Source organism: Marmota monax, unplaced genomic scaffold, assembly GCF_021218885.2.
Source record: "Marmota monax isolate L192 unplaced genomic scaffold, Marmota_monax_Labrador192_F-V1.1 WCK01_AAM20220418_F8-fsc00023, whole genome shotgun sequence".
Lineage (NCBI taxonomy): Eukaryota > Metazoa > Chordata > Mammalia > Rodentia > Sciuridae > Marmota > Marmota monax.
Window position 1 is genome coordinate 3,881,970 of NW_026692907.1, and position 17,118 is coordinate 3,899,087.

General features: G+C 36.3%; 1 protein-coding gene across 4 annotated transcripts in view; it reads right to left on the bottom strand.

Moving 5' to 3' along the window:
• Positions 1-17,118, bottom strand: part of Usp24 (ubiquitin specific peptidase 24) — a 134,270-nt gene that overhangs the window by 116,303 nt on the left and 849 nt on the right. The gene's annotated exons all lie outside the window — the stretch shown is intronic.

Sequence of the window (17,118 nt, forward strand, 5' to 3'; positions counted from 1 at the left end):
TATATGAGGTATTTAAAGTAGTCAAACTCAATGAAATAGGAAGGTGGTTACCAGGGGGGCTAGAGGTAGGGGGTAAAGAAGTTGTTTGATACAGAGTTTCAGATTTTTGTAAGAGAAAAAACTTCTAGAAATCTGTTTCACAACAAGGTGAATAAACTTAATGCTACTGAATGCTACTTTAAAAAAGGTTAAGAAGGTGAATTTTAGAATTTAGATTTAAAATTTAAATTTCAGAATTTTAGAAAAAAAGGGGGACTCACCCTAATCATGGTCAAAGCCTAGAACACAAAATGACATTTAAACCAAATCCCAAGGAAGTATGTAACTTCTTCATCACAACATTTATAGGGCATATGGGGGGTGTGTGTGTGTGTGTGTGTGTGTGTGTGTGTTGATTCTCAGTCCTCATCTCATCTAACCCACCAGAAACATTGAACACAGCTAAACACAGTCAGTTCAGATATGACCTTTTCAGTGGAGCCTTCCCTGAATGATCTATCCAATAATCTTCCTTGAAACCCACCTTCACTTGGTAAAGGTAGACAGCACCCTTACCTGTCCTCCCCACTCTATCCACTCCACAGGCTCCCTTGCAGGCCCCTTCTACACTAGTGTCTAGACACTAGAGTACCTTCCAGGCCAGACCTCTCCTCTATTTCACATATACTCACTGCTGATGAGCTCACAGAGTCCAATCTAATGCTGTGTTTTCATTATCACCTCTCCAAAGAACACTTTCAGACATTTTTTTTTTCTTGATTGCTCCATTCTCCACAATATTAAATAGTAAGGAACAAGACAGGGTTGGATAAGGGTTAAACTTTGATGTAACTCATTGCAATATCTAAGATTTTCACCCCCCCTCAAGAACCAATTTTGCCAGCTTTGTAGTGATATTACCCATGCTAAAAATGGTCAACTGGCTTTAAAAACTATCTCTAACCTGAAGATTCACATTTTAGTTCTAATGTAGACCTCTTCTTTGGACTCCAAGCATATATCCAACTCCCTTTTTGACAGCTGCATTAGGATATCTAACAGTCCTCTTAAATTAACATGCCCCAAAACAAACTCCTAATCTTTCCTATCAGACCATGTTATCTCCCTGTTTAAAACCTTCAATGCCTCCCTCTTTCTAACCAAAAGTTATTAGCAGTTAAGGAGCTGACCCCCTCCCCTCTCATCAGTGAGTTCCAACTCTCTTGGCCTCCCTGCTACTCTTGAAGCATGCCAGCCCTGTTCCTATTCAAGTCTTCACATGAGGTGTTCCTTCTACTTAAAGCTGAAACTGACAAAGTACTGTCTACTGTCTGGTCCGGCCGTCCTCCCTCCCTTCCTTCCTTCCTTCCTCCCTTCCTTCCTTTGTTACTGGAACACAGACCTACTCATTTTTTGAATGCGGATCATCTGTGGCTGCTTTAATATGACAACAGCAGGGTTGAATTGCTATAAGACTATAGGGCCCACTGAGCCTTTACAGACAGGTCTGCCAACACCTAACTAAGAGCACATTTCCCTCCTATATTGCATCTTCTTCAGGACTTTGTTCAGATATGACCTTCTCAGAATAATCTATCAAAAACAAACAAACAAACAAAAAACCCAGCTCTGGTCATACCACCCACTCAGGATAGCATGCTCTCTATTCACTTCTGCTTGGAGATCTCAGCATGGAGAACTATGTGTGCGCTCTGTTCCTCCAGAGAATGTGGCAGGTTTAAAGAACTTACTTCTATCCCCATAGCATTAAATACTGAATTTTATTAAACTTTATTTATTTATAAGTTTAGTTTCCCAATTAGATGATCTCACTCAAAGAAGAGCTGAATATAATCATCTATTCTGTTCCAGTGTCTACACTTTTATTTGATACATAAAGGCCTGTACAACATCTCCAGCAATATCCCAGAATCTCTGCTTGAAAAGGTCTAGTGACCAAGCACTTAGGTCACTATGAGATTGTTTGTTCCCTTTTTTTGCAGATCAAAGTTCAAATGAAATCTGCCTCCAAGTCATTCTGGCTAATACCTACCTAACCACAGTTAGATGAGATGTTATTCTGTGAACCTTCATTTCCTAACTTGTGAAAGAAAAATACCATTTGCTGTGTTAACTGCTGTGTGTTAACCAGAGTTTTGTGAGCACTGGATAAGATAATGTATGTGAAAACGCTCTGTAAACTCAAACGTCAAATAAACAAAGTAAAGTGCTATTATGATTATCTAAATTGCTCTTAAAAGGTTATTCTGCACAAATATTTTACTTAAAAGAGTAGAATGTCAAGGAAGCATTTCTGAAATATCTTTTTAGGAAGATACTTCATGTTCTCTCAAGCAATGTTTTTCCCCATTTTTTAACTGATGCATTCTAGTTGTACATACTGATGGGAGTTGTTACATACTCATACATGCGTACAATATAACAACATAATTGGGCCACTATCACTTCCCAGCTCTCCCCACTTCCCTCCCCCCCTCCCACCCATTGGTCTCTTTCCTCTACTGATCCCCCTTTGATTTTCAGGAGACATCCCCCCACCCAACACACACCTTTCTTTTTCTTTTTCCTCTTCAGCTTCCATCAAGCAATATGTTCTAACTTGCCTTAACCTTATAGCAAAGAATAATTCATCAGGCTTAACAAAAAGATCCAAAGTAAAGACGTGGATGTCAAAGGTGGGGAAATGAAAGGGAAAGAAAGCAAGGCACAGCAGTTTTTGTGTGTGGAAAGAACACAGAACTGAAAGTCAAGAAATGTGGATTTAAGTCCCACCATTAGCTGGGCAGATCAGACCAAGGTTTCTTAACCATGAATATTGACATTTTAGGCTGGATAATGAGGGGACTATTCTGTGTACTGCAGGACGTTTAGCAGTACCCCTAGCTTCCACCTACTAGGTGCCAGTAGTATCCCTTTAGTCTGACAATCAAAAAGATCTCCAGACATTGTCAGATGCAAGACTTGGTATCTTCATCCCTCAGTTTTCTCTCTTAAAATGAAAATGTTTACCTATATAGCAAAGACCCAGTCTGGCTCTAAAAATGCTAAAATCCAATAAAAAATAAAGATTATTTAAAATGCAATCTTAAGCCAGGTGCGGTGGCTCACCTCTAATTGGGGGGTGGGGAATTGGGGATTGAACTCAGGAGCACTCAAGCACTGAGACACATTCCCAGCCCTTTTTTGTATTTTACTTGGGGGTAAGGTCTCATTGAGTTGCTTAGCACCTTGCCATTGCTGAGGCTGGCTTTGAACTCTTGATTCTCCTGTCTCTGAAGCCACTGAGATCACAGGCATGTGCCACCATGCTAGGCAGCAACTTGGGAAGCCGAGATCAGAGCCAGCCTGGGCAACTTAGCAAGATTCTGTCTCAACATAAAATTTTAAAAAGGGTGGGGAACATAGTTCAGTGGTACAGCACCCCAGGTTCCATTCCTAGTACTGCAATAAAAATTTTTTTAAATCTTACTAAGGGCTGGGCACCGTGGCGCATGTGCCTGTAATCCCCAGAAGCTTGGTAGGCTGACACAGGATCACAAGTTCATTCAAAAAAGAGCTGGGGATGTGGCTCAGTGGCAGAGTGCCCCTGAGTTCAACTCCAGTACCCCTCCACCCCCACAAAATCTTACTAAGGCAAAACAAATCATAAAATGAAAGAAGTTATTTTTGTTCAGTTTTCCTTATTACCCTAACAGATAATAAAATTGCCCTTTGTATTTAAAATGATTCAATTGTGAATTTTTAAAAATACAATAAGAAAATTGGGTTAAACTTTTCAACAATGTCAAAGTATAGACTAAAAAGATACATCACTGTAGAATCTAGATTTAAAAACATGATATTCAAATCAAATACATAATCTCTGATTCAATCCTAAATTATTTTTTAAAAAGGCAATAGAGAATATTTTTAATACAACTAGGGAAATCTAAATATGAACTAATTAATAAATGCTTATTGTATTAATGTTAAATTCCCTTGGCAAGAAAATAGGACTGCAGTTTTGCAGAAAAGCATCTTTGTCCTTAGAGGATACATCCTGAAATATTCAGGAATCAAATGTCATAACAACTTATTTTTATTTTCAGAAATTTCAGGTGTGCCTTTTGAGACAGAGGAAAGAAAGAAATGTGACAGAATGTCTCTAGTGTTGAATCAAGGAGAAGGGTATGCAAGTATTCAATGTATTTTTTTTTAAAACTTTTCTGTAGGATGGAAATTATTAAAGATAAAATCTTGGGGAAAATACATCTATTACATAAATCAAATTATACCCACTTTGGATTTGTAGCTGACTATTTCTAAACATTTCAGTACTTTATCCATTTCTCTTCACTCTGTCAGAATCTCCTGTGACAGCTAGAGATCTTATAGGGACCAGCAATTCTAAAAAAGCAACCCAAGTGATCTGATCTAGAGTTGGCCCTCTTCCCACTCTTCAGGGCACTGCAAGGCTATGAACTCCTTGAAAGTTGGGGCTGTATCTTAGCTTTCCCAGGTCAGACAAGAGACAAAGACATTTGAGTATTCGTTCAGTGTTGAACAAATGGTTACTATACTACTATAATTTTCCTCCTCCTACTCCCCCCAAATCCCCCACACACCTTTTTTATATTGGGTTGAGGAAAGATAAGGGGAGAATCAAGTGTCTCAACAGCTTTACTTCAAAATAAACTCACTGGATTAATAGTAACAACAATAATCATTATTTTAAAGGAAACAAATATGGCAATCTAAAATAAAAACAACACTAAAAATCAGTTTCCTGTTTTAAATGACAATCTCGGCAAACTGATTTCTACTTACTGAACCAGAGCTCAAATAAGTCACACAACAAAGCTGTATAGAAACAGACTAGCAAATAGTCCTACTAAAAACTAAAAAGTGTTCTTCATTTTACTTTTAAGTGTCTATTATGTTCTTTCTTGTGTATGATATTTTTCTGTAAGCTCAAGAAAACACATAAAGCAAAGGGAAGGGTACAGAATACCTAAGCTCAAATTTAATTAATGTGTTATATCAGAATTGAGTCAATTATAAAGACAACAGTAATAATTTTTTTAAAGTCCCTTCCCACAAATAATAATACTAGATTAAACACTGCAACAGAAATATGCTAATAGACTACTAAAAAAACTTATGTTACATTCAAGCTGTGGTGTAAACTTTTAGGCAAGATTAGTTTTAAGAGGCTATTTGATATTCAAGTGGAAGAAATGTTACTTCTTTTTTAAATTTTTTAATTTGTTTTAATTAGTTATACATGACACTAGAATGCATTTATGTACTTTGATATATCATACATAGATAGGATATAATTTCTCATTTTTCTAAGTGTACATGTCACAGAATCATATAGGTCATGCAGTAATATATATATATATATATATATATATATATATATATATATATATATATATATATATACAATAACATATATACATACAGTAATAATGTCTGTTTCATTCTATTATCTTTCCTATCCCCACATTCCCTCCCCTTCCCTCCCACCCCTTCCCTCTGCATAACCTAATCTAGGTAGAGGGAAATGTTACTTCTTAATGATGATACAAACTAAATATTTACCAGAACTGACTCTTTCATTTAACTTAGCACCTCCTATGTCAAGTGTTACCTTGGACTTTATGGAAAACACAGATAACCAGACCCATTCCTCAAAGGAATCATAACTCATTATGGGTGATAAATAGCAGAACAGAATCAATACAATGGAATAAATGCTATGTCATGTAAGGGCTTCCATTCAAATTCAAGAAGGGACTTCTAACTAGGGAGGAAGGGAGAACAAATGGGAGGCAGAATAATGGGAAGGTTATGCTCCACCAAGCCCCAAGAGAAAACTAGGAGCAAAGTGATTAAGAAGACTGGGCATGTCAGCCTTTAGAGTCTAAAGGAAATAAGGAGGTGTTCCTAACCTACCTCTGCCAACTGCAAGCCTGTGTTAAATCTACTTTTGTAGAGAAAGGATAAAAGGCAGGATCAAGTTGATGCCACATAGACAAAGCTACGGATTAACTCCTAGGGTCCAATATGGCAAGAGTTGGGGAGAGAGGAGGGCATGCCAAGTAGGAAAAAGGGCACATGCACATGCATGGGGTCATAAAAGGATCTGACATATTTTACGCCTAGTTTTTAGAAGTGTTCTCCAAAGGTTCATCTATACATACTGTATTATTTCTGGGCTCATTAAAATATGCAATCTAGGCCAAGTGTTGGTTTTAATACAATAACTTTAAAAATGTTTAATTCAAACCTGAAAGTGTTTTATACACCCCAGATGATAATCAGTGTGTTTAATACATAGAGAACAAAAAGGCAATTTTAAAGAACCAAAGCATGTGTCATGTCCGAAACAACTATAAAATTAGACTATTTATTTCAAGAGATTTGTGCACTAACTATCAAATACCCATGTCCAACTGTGTGTGGATAGACTTTAGGCAGTGAGCGGGGCAGTTGTCCAGGGTTAAGTGGACAGCCTGACCCAGCACTTCACAGGTGATGGCGGCTGCTCAGCCTCCTCAGCTCCCACCACCCTTATGAGCTTATGAATAATTGCAAAGATAAAAAACGATGAATGAGAAAGCAGCAGAGAATTCAATGGCAACTATGCCCCCCAACTCAAACTACAGCTAACAAAGAAGTGATGATGATTAAAATACACAAAGTTTCTGAGGAAGGATATATTAAAGATGACCTATTGTCAAATACTTCCTCAGGTCAAAAAGAATGGGTGGAAAAGTAAACAAAACACAGAAGGCTGAATTCCCATCCTGACTCTGCTAATGAGCCAAGAGTCAAGATTCTCATCCCCAAATGATAAGACTTAACACCCCAAGAATCCATGTTCTCTTCCAACTCTGAAACAAATCTTCAATTTTAATTCTTAAATTTTTAATTCTTAAATTAAGTCAGAACTTTTTATTTACTGGAACAAGGAGTGGGAATAGCTGGAAACACATCCAGTTTACAAATAATTTTTTTTTCTATAGAGTATATCTTGCTAAGTAGTCTTAATATCTCTCCCATATATAATTACTAAAACTGGGTGAATCCCAGGTCACTTTGCATCACTTCTGTTCTTTGATTCTTCTTAACAAACACTTAGAATTCCTTTTCCACAGACACACTTCAAACACATAAAACTCAGTAATAAAAAATAAATAGAACTTGCTTGTTATCAGCTAAAGATGTCAGTATATCTGTATACATATTATGAACCAGTTGTTTTTATTGTGATATATATATATTTAAATTATCCCAGCCAAATATATATATATTATATAATATTATATATTATGTTTTATATATATATATATATATATATATATATATATATGTATATATATTTGGCTGGGATAATTTAAACACTGAGATTCAACAACACTGGTTGATCAACAGAGATCTGACATTTTCTTAATATACTTTGTCACTTTAGTGAAATACAGGAGAATCTGCTGCTACTATAATTCATCAAAACATTCCAAAATGAGGACTACATCATGAGAAGTAAATTTCACAAAATGAAAATTGCTAACATTTCAAAGTATTACTTTAGCACAGGCCAATATAGAGCTGACCACAAAAAGCAAAATACTAATAATAAATAAGGATTCCTAATGTTACTAATCACAGACAGGTTTTCATTTACAAAATTGCTGCCATTTTCATCATCTGAAGTCTTTCAAAAATTTCCAATATTCCTCTTGCTTTAAAGTAACTTCTTTTTTTAATTATCAAAAGTCATTAAGAGGGCCAGCATGATGGCCTATACCTGTAATCCCAATGGCTCGGGAGGCTGAGTCAGGAGGATCATGAGTTCAAAGGCAGTCTCAGCAATGGCGAGGCCCTAAGCAACTCAGTGAGACCTTGTCTCTAAAATACAAAATTGTGCTGAGGATGTGGCTCAGTGGTTGAATGCCCTGAGTTCAATCCCCAGTATCAAAACCAAAAAAAGTCATTAAGAGATTTCTAGCCTAAAATAAGACTAGTTCCTACTTTCTTTTATTCTAGTAAAAGCTTATATAGTTATGCTTTCACAACAACAAATATCCCCAACTTCATTAAAATAGCTAGTACCAGTATTAAAAAAGGTAGGTTAAGAGAATATCAACCTATAAATATTCAACATTTAACAATCAAATAACTACAAATTCTAGACATTCCACATCACTAAAAAAATAATACTTGAAAAAAAAATCATCACTTGGTTTCTTGGCAGTGGACAACACTTTAGATCAAATTACATCACAAAAAATTCTTGAGGCACTACCTACATACTTCACATGCTAGGTAAGTGCTCTACCACTGAGTTACAATCTTAGCCCCATGTAAGCTTTTGATAGATCTAAACTCTTTTACGTTTAACCCATAACTTTTGAAAGGTTCTAGTTACTGAAATCAAATACTATAATTAATTAGACTTACGGCAAAAGAAAACTACCAGCCTCAAGGCTACAACAGAAAAAGGACAGACTGGGTTCATCCAACATTGCATTTACTCTGTACACCTACCTCAGTGCCCAGGACACAGTGAGATCTCAACAACAACAACAACAAAAAACCTGAATGAATGGATAGTTTGTTAATTGGGCAATTAACTATTCTAATGCTCTGAAGTTTTCCTATACTCTGTTATTACCACTGGAATTTGACCTAAACCATTACTTGATATAAATCTAGTGTTTTTATTTGGGAACTCTTTATTTTCCCTTTAATAGAGATAACAGAAATAGTTGTCCCACCCTCCTAAAAATGTTCAAACAGACAAGAAAGGAAGAGTCAAATGAGTACAATTCTTGAAAACAGCAGAGTGATTGTGCCTGGGGGCTACCAATAGCCCAACAACTGTAACACCATTGCAGGTCACAGGAACACAAGTACAAGGGAAGGTTGTGTCAGTCTAGCATACATCCGTATTGGATCAAAAAAGAACAAAACCTCTAAAGAGAGATGTTTTCAAAATAGTCACAGACCTTTGGGAGTCTTCAAAGGCTGGAAGATAAACCAAAGGTCAATCAAAACACCCTAGAGTCATATATAAAAAGTCAAAATGCTGTGAGATATTGGGGGGTGGGGCGGAGCATGAAGAAAAGGAGCAGGAAGAGAAACTAACTAAAAGTGCTCTTAAACTTACACTGGACTCAAATTTGCCAACTCCTGCTAATTCACAACTTCTCGGTTTTCTTAGTCAGAAATACCCAGACACTATAAAATAATGCTGGATATGGTAGTGCACACCTGTAATTCCAGTGACTCAGGAGGCTGAAGCAGTATTGCAAGTTTAAGGCCAAACCAGGCAACTTAGCAAGGCCATATCTCAAAATAAAAAACAAAAAGGACTACAGATGTAGTTCAATGGTAAAGTACGTCTGGCTTCAATCCCTAGCACCAAAACAACAAACTATAAAATAACTATATAAAATCAAATATGAATTCTAGATCTTTTGAAATTAAACTCCCAATTATATACTGGGAAGCAACACTCCTTCCTATGCTTCAGTTAGACTAAAAATAAATAAATAGATAAATAAATAAATCTCTTTAATATTTAATTTTCTTCAGTTGCAAACTTCAAGTAATTTTGAAATCTATGTAAGTCTAAGAATTATACAATATTATCTTTTTAACTACTCCATTTTTTTTTTAAATATTGTACCTTATTTGGGAGAGAGAGAGAGAGAGAAAGAGAGAATTTTTTAATATTTATTTTTTAGTTTTCGGTGGACACACATCTTTACTTTTTATTTTTTATGTGGTGCTGAGGATCGAACCCAGCGCCCCGCACATGCCAGGCAAGCACGCTACCGCTTGAGCCACATCCCCAGCCCATACTACTCCATTTTAATAGGCAATCACTCCAGTTTGTGGTCTGTTATTTACTTTAATATGTATTTAATAAGGTCTATAATAATTTTTAAAAACACATTAAAGAAAGCTTTTTAAATTCAGAAGAATGTAGTCCCATCACCCCAAAATAACAGTATTAATATTTTAGCATCAGCTTATTTTAAATCTCATACATATGATTGGTCTCATAGTTTTTAATTTCTCAAAAGGGTTAATGAAAAAAAAAAATTACAAATACAATCTAAAATGCCCACTTTATAGAGGAGAAAACTGAGAATCAACTGAACCCTGAAGACAAACAGTCTCCCAAATCGCTGGTATACTATACTCTTTCAAATACCATTTGGCTTTTTGTTTCATTCCATTTAAAATTCTCTTGTCATCCATCCACCCAGTCAATCTCTCTACCTAATCAAAAGCCATGAGTACTACAGAAAAAGAGAGAAAAAGAAATAGTTCTGTGTCTCAAGCTTACTGGGAAGATACGTACATATAAATATCTTTTGTTAAACCTAAATGGCATCATTGTTTTATTTGGTGTGTATGCAAAATGCAGTGGGGAAATGTAAGTGGTATGAGACTAGTATTCCTTAATGAGAAGTGGCACTTGCGCTAACCCTGAAGAATGAATTAGAGTTAGCCAGGTGGATAAGAAGCTGAGGACAGAGGCAAGACTGGGGAAGTGACTGCATCTAACCTAAAAGGGAGAGCATAGAACAGGAAGGTGGCAGATAAGGCCAGTATGGAGACCTAAAAGAGAGTTCAGATTTTATCTATAGGAGATAAAGAACCAAATATTTGTGATCAAAGTCATCCTTTGTTAAAGCTTGTGTTTTAAGGAGATCATTGTGGGGTCACTGTTGCACAGAGAAAGACTGAAAAAATGGACATGAACAAAACCAGAGGAGTAAGGGTAGGGGAAGGAAAACTACTTAGCGTAAGAAATGGAAGGTGTTTCAGAAAGTAAAGGAAGTCTAGAATAATTAAGACAAATGACGGTGCTGCCATTTACAAAATATCTTCATATTTTCTAGGAGCTGAAATACATTTTAAATCGCTACCAAAATGCTTCACTATAGATTTTCAAGCACAGATTTCAAAATTTTCAACCCAAATTGACAATATAATTGAGTGAGAAATGGAATAGAAGGAAAGCAAAAGAAATGTTGACCTATACATGAAAAGCTGGGATCTAAAAGCACACTAAGCAGAAACCACTCTTGATAATAGAATATCTAACCAACGAGTTAGACTAATATCAGAAACCATTTTGGAAACCTGCTGATAAAGAATGCCAAGTATCATGTTGTTTATTAAATTATTCTTTTATAAGATACTTTTACGTCAATCACATTTCACAATTCAAATAACTGGATAGATACTACAGGAAAGGCCACTGAGTTGGAACAATGAAGCTTACTTCAGACTATGGAGTACCTAAGGAACTACTTATCTCTAAGAGGACAATCAAGTCTTCAACTCAGCCCTAGGGAAAGGTTCCAAAGACCTCTACATCATGGCTGACACACTCATTTCTGGAAAAAATATTACAATAAAATTTTGCCTTAATTATGTTAGCTCTTTCCTTCAGAACAAATAAAAACAATTCAAATCCATAGCTATATATTCCATTGACTGCCTTAAGGTAAGCATCTCTACAAGTAGATTCTACTTCCTTCACACCCAATACACACACAAGGAGAAATTAAAAATGTAAGCCATCAATGGTGGAAGCCAGAATTCTCATTGTTGGACAAAGAAGTAAACCTGAAAGCAACACAAAACCAAAATGGCTATAAAAATACTTTGCCAAGAACTCACCATGGACATGAACACTGTCACCTTCTATCAATATGAGCTTAACAAAAAGTTTATCAATCAATTTGACTGAAAATTGTGACAATATTAAACAGTAAAAATTCCTTTGATAATCATGAGAATGAGAAATGCAAGATTAAAAAAGAAACTAAAACTCCCTATAGGAAGAGAGGACAAAAAAGAAAAAACACATTTACTCTTCTGAAAATGAAGCTCAACTTTCTTAGTAGAACCTCTGCAAATCTAGCTAATATCCTCAGACTGAAATATCCCCATATTTGAATTCTCTAAGTATCTGAAGCTTGTTTCTTTATGCATCCAAAGTTCTCCATTTTTTAAAACACTAGAACCTTACTAAGCTATATTACACATTCCTGACCCTTCTTAAGCAGAGCACATTGGAATGTTTTCTTGGCTGTGGCATCATTAAAAATACAGTTATCCTCCAAGGGGTATGATGCACAAAAAGCTGTTTCAAATCTATATAAACCAGCTAGACTGCTTTTAAAGTTTTCCAGACTTTATTTTATCACTGAGCTATTCCTATTACTGCCAAATGTGCCTGCTTCTAAGAGTTTATCACCTCATGTTTGGACTACTACAAAACCCTTCTAATTTGATAGGAAACCTAATATTAAAAATTATTCAAACTGTCTTATTTAAAAGTGTTTAAAAAATTAAAATAAAATTTAGCAGGGCTCAGTAGAGAAGACTGTAATCCCAGCAACTCCAGAGGCTGAGGCAGGAGGATCTCAAGTTCAAGGCTGCCCCAATTTAGCAAAGACCATACGTCAAAACAAAAAAATAAAAAGGGCTGGGAATGTAGCTAAGTGGCAGAGCACCCTAGATTCAATCCCCATCACCACAAAATACATACATATATAAATGAAGTTTAAGCAAAAATGAAATTTATGAATTTATCTGAAAAGTGGTTATTTATTTATATATTCTTATTTCTCTCTGGTATTCCAAATATGAAAAGTTTCCTGGAAAACTGAACTTTAGATTTGAAGGATTCTACTAGATCTTTTTAATACTTTCTTATTGAAAATGAAAAAAAAAAATTTTCACACTCAGATTCAAATGAACATCGTACACTATCTAGGCAGTAGTAGTCATATACATATGTAAGTACATGCACATATTTTCCTACTAGAAACCTTTTTCTCAAATTATTAAACCATTGTATTTACTTTTCCAGTACTGGAAAAGGTTTCAAAATTTAGGCTACTAATATTATGCTATATAAAGCTGTCATGATCTACAATGATTTCACTAGAATTAAGCACTTACAACATACAAAAGGTACTTCCTTTATGCCAAATTACTTTCATTCTAAAAGCAAATAACCAGGTAATTACAAGGTGAGAATTCAACCCTTAGATGAACTCACAGTCTTAATTCCCAAAGTAGATACATACAATGATCATAGAGAAATTCTTATTTCAAAAACTAGGTTATAGGGCTAGAGTTGTGGCTCAGTGGTAGAGCGCTTGTCTGGCATGTGTGAGGCCCTGGTCAATCCTCAGCACCACATAGAAATAAATAAAAGATCCACTGACAACTAAAAGAAATATTTTTAAAATTAGGCTTTTTTTTTTTTTTTTGTACCAGGGATTGAACCCAGAGGCACTTAATCATGGAGCCACATCCCCAACCCTTTTTATTTTAAGACAGGGTCTTACTAAATTGCTTAAGGTTGTGCTCAGTTGTTGAAGATGGCTTTGAACATGCTATCCTACTGCCTCAGCCTCCCAAGCTGCTAGGATTTCAGGTGTGAGTCACTGTACCTAGCTGTTGATTCACCCTTCAGATTTCCTATTTTTATTTCATCTACTTTCAATTGAGTTGAGGAATTACTTTATTTTTTACTCAAAACCTTTAAATGGAGCCAGGCACATGCTTGTAATCCCAGCAATTTGGGAGGCTGAGAAAGGAGGATTGCAAGTTCAAGGCCAGTTTAGCAACTCAGTGGGATTCTGTCTCAAAATAAAAAGGGCTGGGGATGTAGCTCAGTGGTAAATTGCTCCTGGATTAAATCTCCAGTACCAAAACAAACAAACAAAAAACCCTTTAATTGTTTTTTAAATTACAAATGACAAGTTATATATATTTAAACTTCAAATCACTAATGGTTAACTAAAATGTGCTCATTTGATATTTTCTCCACAATTATACTAGGATTGTTATTAATTTTAGAAGATGAATTTTAATATAAATCTCACTTATAACTTACTTACTACCAAAGGGGTGGAGGGTAGAAATGGGGTAAGTTAAAGACCTATAAATGTGATTTAAATTTTTGGGAGATATATATATAAATGTGTGTGTGTGTGTATATATGATACATTCCATAATTGTTAAAGTTTTATAAGAGTTTCAGGATACCTGCTTCAGATTTCCACTAATCCCCTGGGCAGGATCACAGGGACCAACATCAGGGCTCTGGAGAGCAGAATTGGGGGATAGCACTTAGTATGGTCAGAGGGGTTCCTATTAGCCACAAGTATCAGTGGTGAGTTCTGACAGTAGGGCTGCTAAAGATCAGGAGAAGTTATTTAGAGCAGCTGTGAGGTCTCATTCTTGGTAATAATAGAACAGATTCCTATCTACCATAGAATGGTTCTAAAGTAATACTATTCAAAATCAAAATCAGAGAGCTTCTCAAAGTCCAGTTGAGACCCAGAGAAACTAAAAACTATATCTATTTCAATATTCAACAATTCTAGTAAGAACCAAACATAGCTTTTCTGTGAAGCTTTACTTAATTGGAAGTTATTAAAAAGGTGGTTTTTTACGCAGTTCCACGTGTTTTGCTAGATATCTAGGTCTCTCTAAATGCAATCTCCTTGCTTCTGCTGAAACAGAAATTAACTGCTTTTACTTTTCCAAATTATGATTTTTAAGCCAAATCCTAATTATAGCGCGGCCCTGAATTACTAAACTGATTTCCCTAACTCATCACATGACCTTGGGAGGTCACCTCTTGTAAAATGAGAGCTGTGGACTAATATCCACTAGAATGTAAACTCTATGTTCTGTTGGACACTCTATTCCCTGCCCCTGGGCCATGGTAGGTATTAAATGTTTACTGAATGTGAAAATCACTGCTGTCCCCACACTACAAACATAAAATAAATCAAATCTTTTTTCTGTATATGTGTCTGTGTGTGGTGCCGGGGATCAAATCGAGGGCCTTGCACATGCTAAGCACACACTATACCACTGAGCTGTATTTTTTTTCTATTTAACCAATTAGATGTCATTCTATGTATTCTCAAACATTTTTAAGAACACACTGAAACTAAAATGTCATACATACAAAAGAGAAATATATATATAATTTTAAATAAAGTATTCATTTTTTAGAAATAAAATTAAGCGGACAATCTTTAACTACTTTTTTACCCCTTTCTTTTCTTCTTTCCCTTTAACTCATTACTGCATATTGTTCTAGCTTGCTGGTAGGAAAAGCACTGGCTTGAGAGAGAGGCCTGAGTTCTAACTCCACCTCTTCTATTAGCTGACTCTAGAGATATGCCACTTCCCCTTTGGGGCCTGAAAGGCTGTATCAGTAAAACAAAGGAGATGAACTAATTATTAATTTCTTATTTTCTGCTCTAAAAAATAAAACCCCTATGATTCTCCTTTCATTCATTCTAGCCCTGATACCTTGATTAGGTGCTCACCACATCATTTCTAGACTTGCAAAGTAACAGCAAAACTTGTCTCTTTTCCCTGTATTTTTCCTTGTTATCTGTACTGCTACCAAATGAATTTAGTCCTAAACCATGAGTTGATAACAGTGGAAAGCACACTGGCTTTTGATATGACAGACCTGGGTTCAAATTCAAGTTCTGCTACTAATCAAAATAGTAATATTCCATTGAGGATTAATAAAATATATAAAACACCTAATACAGAGCTGACATGCTATAGACATCCATAAACAATCCTATTCCATTTCCGAGAATCAAAAGCCTTAATTTCCTACTCTCTACAGCAAGAATACACAAGCAGAAAGGTGGCAGGCATGAAGATTTTTTAAACCACAGAAGCAAACTCTGGATTAAACATTCTCACCAGGATCCCATGTGTTAGGTAAGTATCACCCTGCAGGTCTGCCAGTATACTTAGGGGTAGGGCAGCCCCTATCAGCAGCTCTCTTCCACTCTCAAAAGTAAATGGTGCAGCCTTCCCTAGACCAAATCTACAGGTCAAGGGGAAACTAAGAACTGATACTGCTTCAGAAAGAGTGTCTCTGGATTTTTCTTGATTGTAAACTCCTCAGTTATTCACCTGACAAGATGCAAGAGCCATCCCTGATTCTGTGTAAGTCTTAAATGCAGACAGTAAACTAGTGGATTTCTTAACGTGGCGTAAGTAGTTACTTAACAGAAATTTTTAAAAATTCCCAAACTAGGAATAAGTCTTTATTTCCATATACTAGTCAATGACATGACACAGCTGAGTTACTGGGTAACAGAGGGCCATGGAGCAAATATGTCAATGTCTGAAAACAAAACAAAATAAAAAAAAAACCTTGTGCAGAAACAGGGTCTTTTTTAACTGACATCTTTTCCCAGGTGCCACCTTCAGCCTGAGCAACTGCTGCAAATGGACATAACATTGCTCAGGAAAAATTCTTTTAGAAGACTTAGCTTCATTAAGAATTATCCAAATTCATTTTTCTGTCTAAAAACACAAGCCCTCTAACTTAAGATCTGTTTTCTTATGTGGTCAGGCCAAAGAGAGCTCCTGGACCCTGAAATGCACTATCCAATGAATCTAACCAAATTTCCTGCCATGAGCTGTCATTTTTCTGCAAAGTAATTAATCGTAAGTACTGCTGCTTCGGGTTGTTTTCCCTCATTTTACTACAAGTCTGTCATCTCCCATGTTCTTTGGTCACATCCGAAATTTAAAAGGCCTAGTTTTCTCCACTCTAGATTTCTGAGCAAGGCCACTGCCAGACCCTTCTTAACAGACTCCTTCTCACTCCAGTATCTCTCCATATCACTCTCCCCTTACCCAGTCTAGTTTCCCCTCATTTCTGACGTTTCATATGGCCAGCGTTTCCCCTCCAGGCTGGGTCCCAGCTTCATTCTCCAATTTCAGCCCTCATTACTGCCTGGTCCCTCCCCAGCTCCCGTTCCTGGCCAAGCCTCTTACCAATCCCCACTACACGCCTTGATACCTACCGGACCTTAGTAAAACCTCACACCATATTACAGTTGAGCCTCCTTCCGACCTTTTAAGAATTCCTGTGGTTCCTGGCCTCTGCTCAGTCCCTGTTCATTTTAGACCCTGGTCAACGTCCTCTTCTCCAAACCCTTGACTAAAAACCCCAAAAGCATTCCTAATCCCAACAGCCTTCCTCTGACCCTAGCAAAGACAGGCCACTACTCTGGCTGGACCATCCCACCTTTT